This window comes from Trematomus bernacchii, unplaced genomic scaffold, assembly GCF_902827165.1.
Source record: "Trematomus bernacchii unplaced genomic scaffold, fTreBer1.1, whole genome shotgun sequence".
Lineage (NCBI taxonomy): Eukaryota > Metazoa > Chordata > Actinopteri > Perciformes > Nototheniidae > Trematomus > Trematomus bernacchii.
The window spans coordinates 9,692,613-9,706,262 of NW_022987593.1; positions in this window are offsets into that span (position 1 = coordinate 9,692,613).

Genomic DNA, 13,650 nt, shown 5'->3' on the forward strand with positions numbered 1-13,650 from the left:
CAAAAATAGTTTGTATGACTGGAACCTGATTTTCAACAATTTTGCCAAAATCTAACCCAAAACAAGAGAGTTGACATGCTGACTGTTCTTCTGGAGGATGTTAATCCATGTTCACACTGAGCCAGTTTAACTAGCTTATCTTTTCCTATCTGTTCGGTTTCCTGTCCAAACTGAGTTTTCACACAGCTTTTGAAAAATCCCCCAAAAATGTGGTATGTCTTTGAAAGCAAATTTCTCTTGATTAAAGTGCTGATTTGAATACCAATGTAGCTATTTAAATATTACAGGTTTTCTCACAGTTCTATATACATTTTTATTTTATAAGATCACTCTGTATGTTTAACATAATTATTGTATTCATATTTTGAGTATAGAAGTGTGTTTATGAGCTGTAACCAATATTATATTCTTGTTCAGTTATGTATATTAACAGTTACAACAAATATAAAAGTAGTGTTTTAGAAACAAGAATGAAGTAAAATATAGCCCAAAATAATCACAACATTTCAGAGTAACAATTCACAAGTGTTACAGTAATTGCAAGCATGGGGCTGTTTTCTGTGACTCAAACTTGCAAAATGTATTGTTTACCCTAAAGAGAGTTGGTAAGAAGAGAGCTGGCCATTTTCCTTTAATGATTCATCCTGAACATGCTTTACATATAAATATCGTTTTTAGATTATTTGGCCTTAGTGTGGACATGGTTCCAGATAGCTGTATTTGCTTGTTATAGGGACATTTATTGCAGTTATCGTTGTGCGGTGATGCTTCTGAATATCTCCTACTTGAACAACACTTCTTGCGGAAGGTGTTGGAATGTGATTTAACGAATGAAAAACACTATTATTTACCTCAATTTTCAGACTTCACCTCGTTCTGATCTTTCCTCAACTACAGAAAACAAAACCCAAGTTTTAATGATATAAATGTGGTTAAAGAATGAGGTCTAATCTGCTCGTAACACCGAGCTCTGACACAGATTGACATTGTAGTAGCACACACAAACAGGCTATCAAACATACGGCACGATATAAAAAGTGCTCAACATGCAAGTAGAGTCAGGGTAAGAGTTCGAGAGAATAATGCATGAATTTACTACAGTAAGATAACATTTACAGTAACTGTATCTATCTATATCTGCGTGATTTATATATCTCTCCTGTTGGTCTGCAGATAAACAGTGTGTGTGTGTGTGTGTGTGTGTGTGTGTGTGTGTGTGTGTGTGTGTGTGTGTGTGTGTGTGTGTGTGTGTGTGTGTGTGAGAAGGAGAAAGTGGGAGGGGAGAGAGTGTGTTTGCACATAGAGAAAGAGAGGGGGAAAAGAGAGGGTGCCACTTTGGAGTAAAGCTGTCATTACTCCGGCTGGCGCACTCCCTCATAAATACTGATAATGAGATGTTTTCAGCAGCCTAATCATTTGCCAATGTAGCAGTAGGTAATGTGAGAGGAACACTCTTTCCTCTACTTCTGTCTGGAGATGACACTTCAGATTATTTTCAGTTATTACCACACCTACTCTTATACAGTGGAACAATAGAAAAGAATCAGAGGCTATTGCAGGAAACTTTTGCAAGTTTGAAGAAAATCTAAAACAAAGTACATTTCCCTTTATAGTTTTATAAGCAACATTCGTTTTTTAATTCTCACTGCAAATCATATGTCAATTTTTTTTCCTCAACTAAAAAATTACAGCATAAGTGAGTTTATTGAACACTTTAAACATCCCAATATATTTAACTTGTATTTATTGCGGAAAGTTTAATGTGAAAGCGCCTGGCACTGGTTCAACCCAAATCTAGGGATTATTTCAAAACATTCTTTTAAAGTTGCGATAATTATAAAATGTTGCATCTTTGTGAATTTGTGATCCATGCATGAAGTCTGTTCATTTATCTGCAATTTGCAAGCGACAATCATTACAAAATACTTCCGCACACATACTGATTTTTTAAAATTGCTCTCCCATCTAATGGCATTCTTGGTGGAGATGAATCCCCCTGGCCTCACCACTCCAAGTGACTTTAAGCGTCTGAATATTACACAGAAAATAACACAAATAATGCAGTCCTCTACCAACAGTCAACAGAGATCTTAAGCATAAATCAGAAAAGCTTTTTAGGGGGTAGGATTTGTTGCTTTCACCTGTAAATGCCTCTCTTTTTATCGCTCTTTAACTCCTGTATACTGAAATTTAGGAGGCAAATAAAGAAAATATGTTTTGTTTTGTGATAAACCTTAAATATCTATGTCCAAACATCTCTGTCTCCATAAACCATTCTATATGATTGTGTTGGTTTAAGTATTTAGAGCTTCTCTCTCCTCATTTGTACCGACAGGTTCACTGTGTGATGTCCTAAAAGAGTTTGGGAGTTTCCCCTCTGAAGGACAGCCACATGAAGGGCCTCAGAAGCCCCCTCTGCTCTCGCCTGACTTAGAATGAACTGAGATCTCTGGAGGCATTGCCAGGATAAAATAAACAAGAACATGCCTTTGAAAAGCAGCTATTGACACTCCACTATATATATCTTTCCTACGGGCCATCACTCTAATGGGTGTTCCCTAAGAAGCGCTGTACAACATGTCATCTTCCGCTGCCTATCTTCCAGTGGCTATTAACCAGCATTCTTGATCATTTTAATAGTCCCCCCATACTGCTTTCTCCATCTCCACAGTGATTGGACAAACAGTGGTGTCCCTGGTGATATGTGAGGAATACATTGAGGAGCTATTGTGGTTTTCCATGGCCTCGCTGTGTATTGTTTACTGGGTCTGCTTGATTGCCCTCTGTCCAAATCAGAGGGTACAGGCAGGCAGGGCAGGGGTCTACTGGGACGCACTGTGTTGTGGACTGTCCCAACGTGCTAAGAATATTCACTCAACCCATGGCTCTGAGGGGCAACCCATCCATAGCTCAGTAAACACACACAAACACACACATAGTGGGAGTCATACATTTGTGCACCGGGGACTATATGGCCGTGCATAAATGTTGGGGTGTGTTTTTCAGAGTATATGTGGTGGTCTGTCTCCACGTCACATCTAATTACCTCCTATGTGACTTTGCCTCGCACAGTGGGAAAACAAAGCAGACCCTCCTCATTGGCAGTAGCACATACAGCTCAGACATAATACCAACCAGATGCTGTTTGAAATTAAATAGATATGGGCTAAGTTTCAATATATACATACATCTTTTCCTCTGGCTTCTCTTTGCTTTATTTTTTAATTAACCTTTTTTCATCATCTCTGACCATGGCTCTAGGTCATGTAGCTCATTGCGAGTGGCAGAGACTTCCATGGAAATAGAAAAAAGAGCTGCTTTACTCTGTTGTAATCTTCACCCACCTCTGATTTGTATCTGTTAATCCCTCACTTGAAACTCATAATTAAGCTAATTAGACGCTATCTTAGCACAATTGCACCTCATTGGCCAGATAGTAGGGAAATTCAAAGAGCAAGGTTACATCTCTGAGTTAGAATTTCTTAAATGCTAAAGGCCAACGCACTCATTCAATCTTTAAATAGTTTCGGTAGATGAAATATTCTCCCCTTAATTTGCCGTGCAGATATTTTCAGAGGCGTGTGTGTGTTTTTCAAAGCTTCGTGGAATTCATGTTTCACGGCCGAGTTTTCCGAGCAGGTCTGGTCCTCAAGGCTGCCTCGGCTAACCTTGCTAACCAGGAGCGTGTAACATTAGCATGTCTTATCAGAGCAGAGCACAGTAAGTAAAATATGACTTTTTTCCTCTTGCAAAATTACGAAAAATATAAGATTAAAGCAAAAATACAACAATTTTTTCTTTTTACAAATACTGCTATCATACAGTGAAAAAAGATTGATAAGTTGCTTTGTTTTTTTCTGTAAATGCTTGAATGTAATTTGAGTAAAACAGTATTGCTCAGAAATCAGTATCCTTTGTGACAGATGGCGCTAGTTAGGGGACCACAAAAATGGTTTTGGCCTCAGCAGGTTGTTAAAACATGGCTAACATTAGAAAGTTCATGTAACACCTTCTTGGGAAAAATTCAGCCTAGCTTAATAGCTTCCATTTTCCAAGTGGATTAAAATGTGATCGTACAATAGGTCTCCCCAAACTTTGAAGTTAAAGGGACAGATGGGTTTAATACCAGTCCAGAACCAATGTAACAGTTTGGGAGAAAAAGACATCTTGAATTGCTATACAGGGATGTGGCATGGTCTGGTCAGTTAGCAGCACACTTCGTCGCGGCAACGGACCTCAAATGTCAGTCAACTGCAGCCCACTTACAGGCCTAAAGGTTAAACACTGTTCCCACAAATATGTCCGATACCTTTATTTATCCTCTTGAAAAATGCTTTAAAGGTAGGCGCAAAAAAGTGCTATTTCTTTCTATTGGAAAAAACAGATTTCAACCAAAAGGCCCCTTTCCCCTGATGCTGTCATGTGGGCCTGAAATTGCGGAAGCTGAGTGAAATAAGATTTGATTATTACGGAAACATGTTAGGGGAATTCAATCTTTATGTTTGTTTGTGCGTATAAAAGTTTTGACCCTGTCTCGGGGGGTTGCGGTGACTTGATGTTGTTTGGACTCATCTCCCTGCCTTCGCCCCCCCCTGGAGACCTGTCTTTGTAGCAATCCCAGCATCCTGTTCACTGCTCCGCTGCATCCATATCGCACTAATGATCATGGGAGTGGACAGCTGCTTAATGCAGTAGTGTCATCAGCGCCGCTTTCTGATAGCGGCTCCATTGCACTTGACGGGACTCAAATGCATCTGGTACTCACGAGCCCCCCACATTTAGAAGATCGACTAATGTGATTTTGGAACACCTCGGTAAAGGTGTATTAGATGTGCCCCATATCACAGTGCATAATTACAAGACATATCGCATTTGGAGGGTATGATTACAGACAGGGTTCTTATCATTTTTTCACTACTCATAACGCTGTCAAATGTCAAAGTGTTGCTCTCAATTACATTATGAATATGTCATAAATTATTATTAGATTATAGCATTTGAAAAGACGATTCTGCTTAACTGCTAAACATGCTAAAACAATAGGGATTCCTGACAAACCTATGCTGCAGCTATTCCCCTTTTCTCCCCCCATGCTTGACATGGTTAGGTGACTGCTCTGCGACCCATCATGCACTAGAGGGGTGCCCTCTCAGGCCAGCAATGGTCACCTGACCGCAGTCTACGCAGTTATCCAATCATGCGCTCTCTCTCGCACACTCCGCTGGAGCGCTCCTGTCCGGTGCAGCTAAAATAACAGCAGAGCAGTTGGAATAATACTACCCAGTACAAGTTTCATAAGAGTGTAAGAGGAAAGGTACAGCCGCTCAAGGTGAACATGTGGGATCTTAACATGTGGCTCTTTTGTGTGAGTGTGTGTTGAAGAACGTTTTTTTTCTAAACTTAGCTTAAATGACACTTTTCTCAAATCACAAAAACACATTTCTCATTTACCTCTGTTGATATCTAGCCAGCTCTTAGTTTTATACTATTGCAATGTAAATGTAGCTTGCAGGCAAACATTAAAAACACATTTACAAGATTTAAGCAACCCAACAAATAAAATAAATAAATAAATTGATCATTAACTATTCGCTTTAGTTTTGAGATATATGCCCCATCTCAATTGAAAGACACCAATCTGGATCTCCTTGTAAGCAGAGTCCTATTCAAAATACTGATTATGTGTTATGAAACATTTGTCTGGAAAGACGTTCTTTTTCAAAGTCATTTTTCAGTGGTTCGAGCACCGTACAAAGATTCAGTTGACTTCCATTGTAGTGGAATACAAATCTAAAATCTTAAAACCCGGGGCAATAAAACCACGACTATCTGCCTAGCTGCATATCGTAATAAGATAGTGAGAAAATGTCTATATGCTTTTTGGGTAATTTAGCGGAAGCAACCCTTTAAATCTGCCAGAGACTAAATGGAAGAGATAATGTATACTTATGTGCGAGATCATGGGACGGACCACCAAAACCCCTCACTCATCTCAGACCCCTGTCTGTCTCTCCCTCTCTTTCCTTTCTCTCCGTCTCTCCTCCTCCCATCCTCCCTTCTTGCAGTTCATATTTCAGTTTGCTCCCAGGAGCTCGCAGGTCTGTGCCAGACGGAAATTCGCTGAGGTTGCAGGAGCCCCCTTGGAGGCCACATGGAGGAGGGACAGGAGGGGAACAATCAGGCCCAGTCCTCCCTCTCGTTCTCTCCCTCTCCCATGTACTTTTTTCTCCCTCTCCCCCCTTCTTTTTTTTCTCTTTCTCCCTTACTCTCGTTTCCTCTCTCTCCCGTCTCTCTCTGTCTCCGCTGTATCCAGCCTGCCAGGCTACACGGGTCCTCAGGGTGACTTGCTCTTGGCCTGGGTCCCTCGGCACAGAGCCCTCTCCTCCTTCACCCCCCAATTCCTCCTCCTCCTCCTTTCGCTCCTGTCCCCCCCTTCTTCTCCCTCCACTCTGCTCCTTCCTTCTCCAGCTCTCTCCCCACGGGGAAGACGGTGAGGCCATCCAGTCCCGAGCTGTCCATCAGCGAGGGTGTTTACTTGCACCGTGACAGGCCGACACATCTGGAGCGCATATTCACCAGTGTTCACACTCTTTCTCCCTCTCACTCTTTGCCTCAACGTACATATATCCTGATGCTGCCACCAGGCACATTCCTCCCGCTCATTTCAGGGCCCTTTGTCGTCATTATGGGAAGCCCACCTCTAACTTTTGTACACTCACGAGAAGCACACAAAAACACACACAGACACGCACTCGCAGGGATTTGTTTTCATCCATTTTTCCCTCTTTCGTTCACCCCTCCAGTGGTTTTTCTGTTGCATGACAGAAATTGGAGTTAACCACCAGCAGGGGTGGGCTGAGGGGGCGGGCAGAGCTGTGATGGGGATTGGGGGGCAAAAGTCAGACTTCTCTCATCCCCTTCATTCTCTCTCACTCTCTTCTTCTATCTGTATCCCAATCTCTGTGCCTGTTCCATGTTTTCTCTTTTCACTGAGTGCAAACTAATTACAGCAGCTCCTCCGCCGCTCTGTGGAAACCCATGACTACTGGTCTAATGAAGTGACACTCTTTCTTCATCCCGTGTCTCTCTCCGTCCTTGCTCAGTCATCCTCCCACCCCACCTCCCACCCTGCATCCCACCCACCCACCCTGTCTGTTTTCCCAACATTCCTGTGCTGGTGTGTGACTGTGATGGTTTGTCATCTCGCAGGAATGTCCTGCTCTCCCACCTCGTCCCCCCAATTTGGCGTGAAGCATTTGCTCCTGGTTTCCGACTCTGCACATGAACACACACAGACACACATGCAGACACACACTTGAAATGCTAGCTTTAAAAAAAAAAAAAATGTGTTCATGCAGATGGTGTCCATTGGGCTGCATACCTACTGTTGGCGTGCGGCCACAACAAGCACAGCCATTCTCATATAGTCCCCGGCTTGTTTTTCAACTGTACAAAGTGTGCACTAAGTTATTTTATCTTATATTGCATGTGGTAAAAAGATTCATTTACTCTCTACAGTAGACCCGAGGAATTCTCTTGATTACACTAATGACTTCAAACAGCCTACTAAAGCGGTTTGAAAAGAAAACACTTCTCATGTATGCCGAATCCACAATTTGCACCTCATAAACTAAGGTCGGGTCAAACTATCTAAAATGAATTGAGTTAGCGGAATGTAACAAATTCCTATAATGTGGCTTAAAATATATATTCAATCAATGATACAAATTATTCCACATATCCTCCACACAGGAAAGTTGAATGGATTGTGTAATATGAACGCATGTCACATTAGGACAAGTTTTTAGCTTGGAGAGCGACACATAATGACTCTCGTCTAGCGCAGGCATGTTTTATGCTCCCCTGTCTACATATGGCGAGGACTTATCAGAGGCCTAATGGCACACAGGAACATGCCACACTCAATGACCCCAGGGAGCACTTTCAAAGGAAGGCAATAAGGGAGAATATTGTGAGTGCGTTTGCATTTTTACGTATGTGTGTGTGAGCGCACGCGACATAGTCTCCTGATTGGCATCATCCTCTGGAACAAGTCTGGCTCCTTCTAGATCCGGTTGACGTGTGTACATGTGTGGGATTATTTGTGTGTGTGAGTATTTGTGTGTGTGCGTGCGTGTGTGAATGTGTAGGAGATATCACCAGGCTCTCATGTTTATTCAGCTCAACGCCTGGATGACCAGGACTTATCCGCTGTCCTGATTACCCCGCCTGGCCTGCCACCATTAATCCTTCAGAGACCCCCGGCCCCTTAAACAGCACTATCTTACACACACAAGCTGAAAAACACACACACTCACAGCCACACACACAGCCACACGTGCATTTTCAGTACATATATCAAGGACACAATGTGTTCCTCATATACATATACACATAATTAAATAGTGCTTTTCTCTTTTTTCCCATCTTTTTCCTGTTTTATCAGGGTTATCCCCAGGAGAAGGGTCTTTGTGTGTGTGTGTGTGTGTGTGTGTGTGTGTGTGTGTGTGTGTGTGTGTGTGTGTGTGTGTACACCCTGTCATTTGGGCCTCCAGGAACCTTCCAGGCATCTCTAGGTCCCTAGTCCCTTTAATTTCCAGTCAATTGTGTGTGCGTGTGTGTGTGTGTGTGTGTGTGTGTGTGTGTGTGTCCGTTTGAGATAGAGAGGAAAAACAGAGGGAGAAGTCATTCAGTCTAATTTGTTCCACAGTATATTCTTTATCATCTAATGTTAGTCTCTGTGAAGGCCCACATAATTATATTTTATGTTGAGTTATAATGACTGCATTGTAGCTTTTTCCCCATAACAACCTTATTATTCTTAGGAGACACAAGGTTTTTCTGGTAAGGGGCCTTTTGGAGCAAACTGAGTGTGCATACATGTGTATTCAGGACACCATGGTTCTTTTCAGCAATAGTCACAGGGCCAAGACATAATATTGACCGTGGCTGTGTTCCCTTTTCTGGTTTTGCCCATAATAAATGATGCAGATTAGAAAAGTAGAAACACATTGGGCTGATAAGTAGTCTTTAGAGCACTTTGGAGGGAGGGGGCTCTCTTTTCTCACTTTGCCTCAATTTGAAAGTATAGCAGGGACTCAAGGGCAGAGACGCTGTGTGTGTCTCTGAGTATGTGTGTGCAGTTTTAACTGTGGTCTGTGTACGTTTAGAGCGAGCGGGTGGCGAGGGTGTTTGGACTCTGAAGGAATGACGATGATGTGTGTTGCCAAGTACCATTTGAATATATACACAGTAGGGAACCCTCTCATTATAAACAGGAGCTCATACTCGTGGGTGTGCATGTGTGCAAATCAAAACGCACAGAGGACGGGGACCAACAGTAGAACTCGTACAACAGGAATGAGAGCATTGCTGAGTTCATATCTTGAGGCTAAGGAAAACAGAACTAAAGTTGAAAACCGTGTGTGTATATGTGTGTTGGGAGGATATTTGTTTTAATGCGACTCCATTTGCCATTTCTACTGTTCTACGTGAGATTAAACGGCTGTTGACACACACTGTTGTCTTTGTCATTCACCGCTAGTCTCCTTCTACCTTTCCACCTCATTCCCTTCTTTCTCTATTTCATTTATATTGGGAGGAACCCCTTGACCACCTGAGCAGCCACACATAAAAACACACACCATAATACACACTGAGTCTCCTCTCACAGCTTCCCCTGCTCTGACATCGCTGCCTCTCCCCCCTCCTGTCCCTGTCTTCTCCTTTTTCCCATAACAAATAACTGCGCAGAAATCCCCTCGCCTCTCTCCTGGGGAATTTTCATTACCGCCCAGTCCCCCTGCCCAGAAGGACTCCCCGCCTTGAACTGTTCAACAGCTGTGGTGTGGACACTCTTCCAAAACAGGCCCACTGTTCATAAACACCCGCCGGACTCAGGGTGGGGACACTGTGTCAACCTCCACAGCTCCACAGACTGAGCTTTCCCTCACATGTGGCCCACCCCGAGGCCCCCTCACCTGGGGAGAGAGGGGCCTGACGCTGGGCCCTCACCTCTCCTTGTGTAAGATTAAAAACAGCTTTCAGTGGGCCGGTGCACAGGGGAGAGAAGCTGTTGAAGGATTGATTCCCCTTCCTACACTTTGGGCATTCTTTTCAAGGACATCCTTTCCGTCGGTTATGATATTTATTTTACAAATCAAAGTAACTGTTTATTGAACTCCTTCCCAAAATTGGTTATTTGATCAGAAGACATAATTAGGCACGACAGCTCCGCCAAGCTTTGGTTTCCAACTCATGTAAAAGGCAGTGTATGTTTATCTGCTCTATTAAAAGATGCATTCACCACGCAAACCAACTTCCTACCTACTCATTAGCTTCATGGACCAAGTGTAAACATCTCAAATAACAATCTGCATTATAACAAATAAAATACCCCGTTCACAACTAGCAAATCTAGCTGTGTTTTTTTTTCTTGGACATGAACTCTACATGACTGCTCAATGCTCCGAAGGCTAACTACTCATAGTAGTCAGAAAAAGTCCCATTGGACTGAAAGCCCCAACACCAAATTCCCATTGTCACAGAAGAATGGGCTGTCGATACATTGACATGGCACCATTAGCCTCAATATCATGTAGCCTTTGTAGCCACCAAGTCCATTTTTAAGACCAAGATTATCATTATGAAATGAGTGGCACAATTCAATAAGTCAGTTCAACCAACTCAAGGAGATTACGTTTAATTAGCTAGATAACAGATCCCTGCATTCGTGTAACTCTCTCCGAAATCAAGGAACCATCATTTGAAAAGATGACTAGATAGATAGATAGCTAGATAGAGTCTCGGCCCTCAGCAGACTAAGGCGAGTTGCTGCAATCAAAGGCGATTACTCATCACATGCTGTGACGCCCCACAGTCAAATGCAAAGCAGCTTAAATTAAAACACACTTCATTTGAATAGATGAAACTACATGGGAGATGAGTCGCCTCTTATCCCCGCCTGGCGACATTTATTTGTTGGATCAGCAGAAAGTGATTTGTTGGCTGGAGGGGTTTTTCATGGAGGTGGCAGTGGTGTGAGTGCGTGTGTGTGTGTGTGTGTGTGTGTGTGTGTGTGTGTGTGTGTGTGTGTGTGTGTGTGTGTGTGTGTGTGTGTGTGTGTGTGTGTGTGTGTGTGTGTGTGTGTGTGTGTGTGTGTGTGTGTGTGTGTGTGTGTGTGTGTGTGTGTGTGTGTGTGTGTGTCTGCCTGCACCAGAAGCTCTATCTCAAGTCCTCTTTGGAACAAGTTAGGAATACTTGGCAGCAATCATAATGGAAGTCCCCAGCACTTGGCTTCAGCTGTGTGTGTGTGTGTGTGTGTGTGTGTGTGTGTGTGTGTGTGTGTGTGTGTGTGTGTGTGAGCATGTAGGACACGGTCCATTTGAATGTACTGGAGCTGCGATGGGATCAGTGTGTGGGAGGTATTTTGTTCATATACCAAAAAATGAGATTATTAAGGAGCAGACAATGCCTAACCACAGGAACACTGTTTCCATCTTACATCGGTGTCACAGTTGATTTGTGTACTTGAAGGGATAGTTCACTGCACAATGACAATTCAGTCATTGCTTAAAGCATGACTTCTCTTCTCACCACCACGTCAGTAAAAACTCACTGATGCTTTAAGAAGCAACAAGAAATATAGAAGTTACCTCCAATTGTTCCATCCCAACTTTTTCCAAAACTATCCACGTTACTGAGGATCGTTACTGCTCGAAACCATCCAAAGAAACACAAGCCCATAATAAAAGCAATACAACAGTGACATTTTTGGCTGTACTACATATACATTATTAACGGTTGAGAAAATACTACAAATTAGTTTCCATTAAAACATAATACAAAATGTAACCACAATTCCAGAGATTTGGCAAAAATAAAATGCAAATGAATGGGCATTTTTTAAACTAATGTTAAGATTGTGATTATAAGGTTCTGGGTGTATTGAAATAAACAGCGGCTGGCACTAATTCTTGAGTTGGGTTCCATTAAAATATACTGTAGCAGAAGACAGCAGCACAACAAGATGACATAACATAGTGCCAATCACATCCTTACCAATAGAAAAAACAAATGTAGATTTTTTGGTTTATTTCATTTGTGAGATTCTTCTCTTTCCTCCCTGTAGATCTAAAGGTTTTTTGTCTGTTTTTATTTACGAGACTGACCGTTTTTGAGTAAAGGCCTTTTTTAGAGGTGTATTTTGCTTACCAGGCCGATTATCGGCGTTGGTGGGCGTCAGGCCGACGATGAGCGTTGACGCGCCCTACTCAGATTGGTGTGTCCTGCACCGTCGGGTATTTTCAGCCGGGCAGTCGGCCAAAGAAATCACTCTGATTGGCTGTTCAGCTAGCAAATCAGTGCATGAGAAGCGAAACGGAAGTGAGGGACCCAAACAAACTATTAAGAAGGCAAATCTGAGATTTCATTTAACTCCAGCTCTCAACACAGGTTCGGGAAAGCCCCATGAGCTTCTCGCTGTAGAGTGAAAATGGAACGCACACGCTATTTGTTGTTTGTTTATATCACGCAGTCTATTCTTCTTCTCTCGGTTATCACGCAGTCTGTCTTCCGGTTGTTGCCTCTTTTGAATGACGAATACACACTACCGCCGCCTGCTGGTAAGGAGAGTTATTGCCACTCACGCATGCGCAGTTCGTACGTGCTACTTGGCCGTCGGCTGAAGTCTTTGCGGTGTGTTCCAGTGCGACACATGGCCAAAACGCAGAGACGCGAGGCGACGCAACAGTCGGGGTCCGTCTGTGTCAGTTCTTTGTTGTCAGATTGGTGTGTCCGGGCCTTAAAGAATTCAACTGACTTTCTTATCATAAAACCTACTCTTTGAGCGTGCCACTTTGCCTTTCCACACAATATAATCCTGTTCTTCTTCTTATTTGAAACAATGAGGAGTGAAGCTGGAGTCTGGTGTACAGGATGGCCTCAGAAGCCAGTGGGAGATACAGCTATGTAGTGAAGTGGTTTATTTGGTTGAGAGACACCTGGCCTGACTGGAGGGGCTCGAAACACTATAAGGCTGCTGCTGCTCCTGACCTCTCTCCCCCCTCCCCCTCTGTACTCTTCTCTCCGGTGGACTGTTTTGCCACTGTCCCCCCCGTCTGTCCACATTCCATTCACCAGGATACCTCTCCATCCTGTCCCAGAGGAGTGTGTGTCCCTCTTTGTGTGTGTGTGAGTGTGTATGTGTGTGTCTAAGAAGGAGGCCTACAGGCCTAGCCTCTGGTCACTTTATTAAAGTGTGTTTTAATTTACTCCTGTGCTCCTGTGAGCCCCTGCATCCTGACACACACACATACACACACATACATGCACACACAGCAGCCCCTCCTGAGACATGGCTTATTAACTCCGCTCCTGTCTGTCAGAGAGTTAGTGGGGGGGCCAATACTTCCGCACCACATTCCTCAGTGTGGTCTGGTCACGTTGATTTTAGAAATCCATTTAATGCAGTCACACAGTGAGACACACAACTTAAACATCCATATATCTTTATGGCTATATGCACAGACACATAAACCATAAACATAAAGTGATGTTTTGTTATATGGCCCTCCATGGAGTCGTTGTGGGGTCAGACACTGAGCTCAGCCGAAGAGCAGCAGGGCTGCTTTTGTTATCCTAACAATTAAC